The following is a 6000-nucleotide window of genomic DNA, read 5'->3' as shown; positions in this document are numbered from 1 at the left end:
AATAAGGCTCAATCAATGCTAGGAAAGGAGTGAGGTTGATAGTTTTGGTGAGAAGAATAGCAACAATTGGACCAGGAACGTAATACCAGTGTTTATTTTAGTACACCCTCTGTATCTTTCTACTCAAGTGGTATTTGCATGGCGATTAAGTGGACAATTTATTCTGATCTTGCAAAGTAACAATTTATGTTTCACATTCACCATTTCTGTGTTTTGGCATAGATCATGTTCTTTCTTTGATGGCCATTATTAAGACAAGGCTCAACCAGATTTTCACAAAACTTGGTCCAGGTTCATCATACAACATGCATATATAGCCATGTACTGTACATACAAGGTTTCCTGTACAGTAGTCAGTCAGTACCCCCCATCTCTCCTTCCTGCCCTCCTACCGTAGGCATATACTCATCTATTGCTTTCATCATTTGTTTCAGTGGTGGCATAACTACCTATTGAATATACACTGTGCACATTAAGGTATTACTACTATACAATCCAAGATTCATTATCTGCAAGAAAGATATGAATTCAAGAGTTATATAACTGAGTTGGGAGTTATCTTTTCTTTCATGCGGTACATTAGATATTTCGTCTTTACGATGATGAGAAGACATTTACCATACAGTTGTAAACTTTTCTGCAATGATAGATGGTGTCAGGAGGTCACACCATTTTATCATCTCCCTTTTTTTTTATTTCTGTGGGTTACTGTAGGTCATCAGTGCACCTTTTTTAAATGTTTAACTAGAGAGTGTGCATAATGTGATACATCCCTCCCATTCCCCCACCCCACCCACCCCTCCCCCACACCCAGCCTTTCTATGAATTTCTGAAACGTTTGCATACAAAGCATCTAGAATCAACTATAATCTCTAAGTGAATCTCGATCAATTGATATTTTTACGTTTAAAACTTATGGGGTCTGGCTGGGACCCTAGACCCCTTTTGCCTGGTCCAAGCCAACTACTAGCCAGTTAAAGGGATTGGAAAATGCAGAAATATATATTGCAAATGCTGTCTTTTTTCTTTTCATTATTTCTTTTTCTGTTAAAGTGAAACACCCTACTACTTCACTAACAAAATCTTTCACAAATGTTACATGTTACTTTTGTCCTGCCTAGAGGAGCCGACCCTGTTGTCTCTGTGGTCATCCACTGATTCAATGGTTCAACTGCTGAGATCGAAGAGTCCTAACATTTAATGCTCATGTCTGAACCAGGTACTATATATAGATCTGCAGTGATAGTTACTGAATGACAATTTATTGTTGATTCAGTGCTTACCATGATATCGTTTTGCCTCAAATACTATTAAAAGGCTAGTGGCCAAAGGCAGATTGGTTATAGCTATTGAAGTCAAATCTTTATGTATAGAACTATGATATGTTTGCCAGTCTTTGTAGAAGGAATTTTTGAAGTTGGACTCTGATTGTGAGCTGCCATCATGAACATTATAAATCCATTTTTGGTTGGCAAAATTCTAACCGACCAAGACCCCCCTCATATGTCAAATTGGCTTTATTGCCAAAATGGATGCGAATTGATGGCACCAGCGTTAGATCAAATCTGTTGTTGACTTGGTTCTCTCTGTACGAATGTTTTGAAGTAGGGACCATTATTTACCAAGGTGTCAATCAACTATAGATTGGCATGTTGTTGTTATTTTCAGAAGACAAATGTATGATGTAGTAAGTTTACAGTCTGAGTCTGACATTTTGTCTCTTCATCATCAGACCCTGATGAGAAGAAGACTGATAATGGAGACATCATAATTGAACTGGTTATTAATAAACAGAAGAAAATAAAACTAAACATGAATACAAAAAGGGTGATTGGGAATAAAATCACATATATGAGGAGATTAGTGGATTGCGGTGTAAAATGTGCAGTAACATATGTTGCATGTCTCAGAAATAAGTCTGATATATGCTGTTCACTTACTTAAACATAGCGTAGAATTGTCCACTTCCTTCCATCATAAATGATCAGAGAAAAGTTTCCCCCCCCCCAACCTGATTACAGACCATACTACTTTGACAAAGTTGGTCGCGATGATGGAAATCTTTTCTGTGGAGCTTTAAAAAAATCCGTAGATGTTAAAAGGAAGCTGCAGATGAACTCAAGATAGGAGTCATACAGTCAAAAGGGTGCTTCAAGGACCAACTTAGTGGAAAACTGTAGGTACACTGAAAAGTACAGTTGCAAAGGGTAGAGTCACAGATTACCGGAAATATTGTGGCTTGTTAATTCCATGAACGATAAGTATTGGTTTGTCAGTTGGATCTCAGGGTGAGAGTAGGGCCTTATAATGAGGATGACTGGAAGTGTACGCTACCGGTTATGCCAGTTAGTTGTCATTGTTGCTATCTGAGAATGTTGCTCAGAAAATTCAAAAAGATAACATCTTGAAAATTAGGCCTACTTGTCATAAAAAGTTATAATAGAGTTATCATACCAACCTCCTCTCCCCTCCCCCTCCCCACACACACCACCCTAAGCAGTTGCTGGTCTGTCAACCTTGTAGGATATTCTGGCTTCTTCTGTGTCTAATGAACATAATTAATTAATTAGTGGAGCCTTTGAGTACACCCTCAATATATGCTATGGCAAGGATCGTTCAATTTGTGGATGGTCTCTGATACACTTTTACCTAGACAAAGTACAGTGTAGCAATTCAAGCATTTCCAAACTGCTTAGAAAGTGAACCAGCTTTCCTACCAATGGACTATGTACAGTCTACTGTTGAATTAAATTAATTTAGCAACTTAAGAAAGAATTATGCTGTTCAAGCATGTTACAATGTTGTATAGAAACATGTATATATTATTTATTAATATAATACACATAGTACGCATATCATACTGTTTCAAACACAATGGGATTATGGAAATGAGGTTACTACCAGCAATTTAATCACATTGTGATACATGTACTGTAGAATAATACGGTGTCTGGAAAAATTTAATACATCCTTTACGGCTCAAGTTGTACTTTAAAGGTAAAATAGCCTTTTAGCGTGCAGGCTAAATTGGTGATAAAGGCTTGTAAATTGTGACCTTGTGGATAAGGGATATCATGTTCAGGCCATATATAATTATCAGTTTACATTGTCTGTCAAATGATTTATGTTGGAAAATTACTGGCATGGGGTACACACTCCAATCCTCATATTACAGCAATTTTTTGTTATCAAAGTTGGAATGAGTTACCAGCAGATATCAAAGGGATACAGAAGGAAACAGCAGGGAGTGGAGGAACCAAGGGGGGGGGGAAGCGAGGGGGAGTGGAAAAAGGCTGGGTGAGGAAAAACTGGTAGAGAGATGAATTACTCTTTTAATGTTTGATTTATTCTGAGCTCAGTAACAAATGTTAATTTGTAAATATAAGATGCAATGCAGACTAACGAAGCAATGAATGCTACAATTCTCAAAATGGCCAGGTGCTTGATTTGGGCTATGAACTTTTCTCGGCACAAAAAGTTACAAATTTTATCCATATAGCTGATGCAATGTGATATACTGTATGTGTTGTAAATTTTTGCAGTACTGTAGTTACACAGATCTACAAACCTGATTTAAAACAAGCAAATGAGGTGGCTGTTACCATGGAAAGGCCACTAATCACCTACAGTAGGAGGTCAAAATAATGCCAAATTAATTTCAGGTATGGATTAAATGGTGAAACAGGAAATATATACTGTACTTTGCGTAAAAAAAAAAATTGTTTACAAATTTCGAAGGAGACTTCTGGGCCAACAATTTTGTCAGCCCCTCTGCAGCTTTCAAGAGTATTTGACAAAATAGAGGTTGATGAGCAATGGCACATTAAAGACTTTGGTTTATCTCTGTTTTGATGTACTCAGATACTTTTTAAATTTTGAATGGGTAATATTTATCACATCTAATTTAAATCCATAGATTGAAAAATACTTCATAAAATGTTGATTTGACTACATTATTTGAAGTGAAACTAGTAAACCCAATGACCTGTATTTTTTTTCTTAATTTACTGCATTACTCACTTACCTGTCTCCCCACAACCTTGGCCCTCTGTGTGGTTTAGACTTCCATAAAGAGCAAATACGTAGTTCCCCTTTTTTATTTGAAATTTAATGTACAGTAGTCTCAATGAAGATTGCTTTAAAATATGAATCTTCTTTAAAAATCAACGGTTGTTTTTTGTTTCCCAATTTATAACTCTTTGTACATACTGGTGTTTTGATAGTCTGATCTTCCTCATTCTGTGGTGTAAACATGATAAAATAAGATTGGAAATATATGTAGAAATGGAGATGTATTCAGTGTGTACTGCACATTCAAGGATCCATTAAAGTTTAAGTTAAAGTGCTTCTAGTGCTGCTCCACCATTTGCGTTTAGGGTATATCGTGAGCCCTGTGACCCTGGATTGTACCTGTTTTTTTGTGTGTTTTTTTTTGTGTCATTTCTTCTCACTGCTTCAGTCTTAGAGAGCTATATCCTTAAAATCTCTTTAAAATGTTATTTTTGGTTTGTTGTTGTGCAGAATTGATCAGTGATGCACAAGTACGTTTCAAATCTTCACTTCATTTCAAGGTTGATAAGTACAGTAAGTCTGTACAGTACATACATTTATGAAATTATTGTGCATATGATAATGCTTATATTATTACTCATGATAACCTTTCTAAGTAGAATGGTTATGGTTAAATGTTACTGAAATAAGACATAAAATATATTGTTTCTGCTGAATTTGTAATTGTTTTTATATGTTGAACAAAAACCATTGTTTTGTTCTCTTTTCAGAAAAAGAAAATAGAGAAAGAATTTAACCCCACATTGTCAATTTTCCTCTTCTTTAAAAAGAGGAGTAAGATTTTTTTATGCGTCTGTTTTGCTCTTTTAACAATTTGATTTGAAGAAGAAAATTATCATTTATTGTAGCCTTTATATTTTTGCTTATATAGTCTTTGATGAAATAATCATAAGATTTATTTTTTGAAACAGTGTATCAAATCTTAATATATTATGTGTTCAAATAAAATGCAGATATTTTAGCATTTCTTTAACATTCGTAATAAACAAAACCACAAGTCACGTTGTTGATGCACTGCCCTTGATTACGATCTCTTTCTGGTGGCGGTAGTAATCATGTGGAATTCCCTTTTCATTGAAAACAGTTTTCCTTGGAAATACTCTTGAGTAACTCTGAAATGTGAGTGCATGGCTTGATTTGATAAGAGGTCAAAGGGATATTGCTGTGATATTACCATGACTGCTTGGATCAATTTACAGGATGTGGCCTTAATGAGTAACAACTTTCACCATTTTCTGGTGATTTAGACTCGGATTTCTCTATCCGAGGTTTGTTACAGTAAGGGATAAATTGAAGGGCAAAAGGAAATCTAACTTTGACTTTGGTAAGACCTCTGGTGATCTCGCATACAGTGACTATCATTGCACTTCTACTTCTACTGTTCTATTTTGTTTGGATAAATTCCTTTGTTGCACGGCAGTCATGTATTAATATCCATCCCACCATTTGGGTGTTGTTTACATTTGATTTAATACAGTTGATGATCCCCCGCACCTTTAAACTTGACCATGTGTGGATTAGCTATTCATAAACCCCCCATTTCGCCTCATTTCAGAATATACATACTGTCCAGTTTTTTTCATTCAGATGATGCTGGTATCATAATTTTTTAGTGTTCATAAATGTTATTGTCTGTTGCAGGAAAAGAACAAAATTGGGGGGATGGGAAGGGGAATGAAAAGGGCTATGGGTATAAATCATGTACAGTTACTTATGATGACGCTGAGGTTAGTCCTAAAGTTGTGCATCTATAAGATGTACGTACCTACAGTATGTAGGACATTGTGAAGGTCACACTTTGGTGAATTGTTTTATTTACTTCACTCCTGCATTACCTGTTTTCATTTATATGTACTCATATGTACCTAATGTAGCCTAGATGACAAGTGGTAACATTTTTGCACTGAAACCCACCCCACCCCCAACCCC

The 6000-nt window shown here is 35.8% G+C and overlaps 1 protein-coding gene across 2 annotated transcripts in view; it reads left to right on the top strand.

The window, feature by feature from the left end:
* LOC139980264 (zinc finger SWIM domain-containing protein 5-like) overlaps window positions 1-6000 on the top strand; it is a 78785-nt gene that overhangs the window by 1267 nt on the left and 71518 nt on the right. The gene's annotated exons all lie outside the window — the stretch shown is intronic.

The sequence above is a fragment of the Apostichopus japonicus genome, chromosome 2, assembly GCF_037975245.1.
Source record: "Apostichopus japonicus isolate 1M-3 chromosome 2, ASM3797524v1, whole genome shotgun sequence".
NCBI lineage: Eukaryota > Metazoa > Echinodermata > Holothuroidea > Aspidochirotida > Stichopodidae > Apostichopus > Apostichopus japonicus.
Note: the sequence above shows the minus strand (reverse complement) of the source record. Positions and strands in the feature narration are given on the sequence as shown.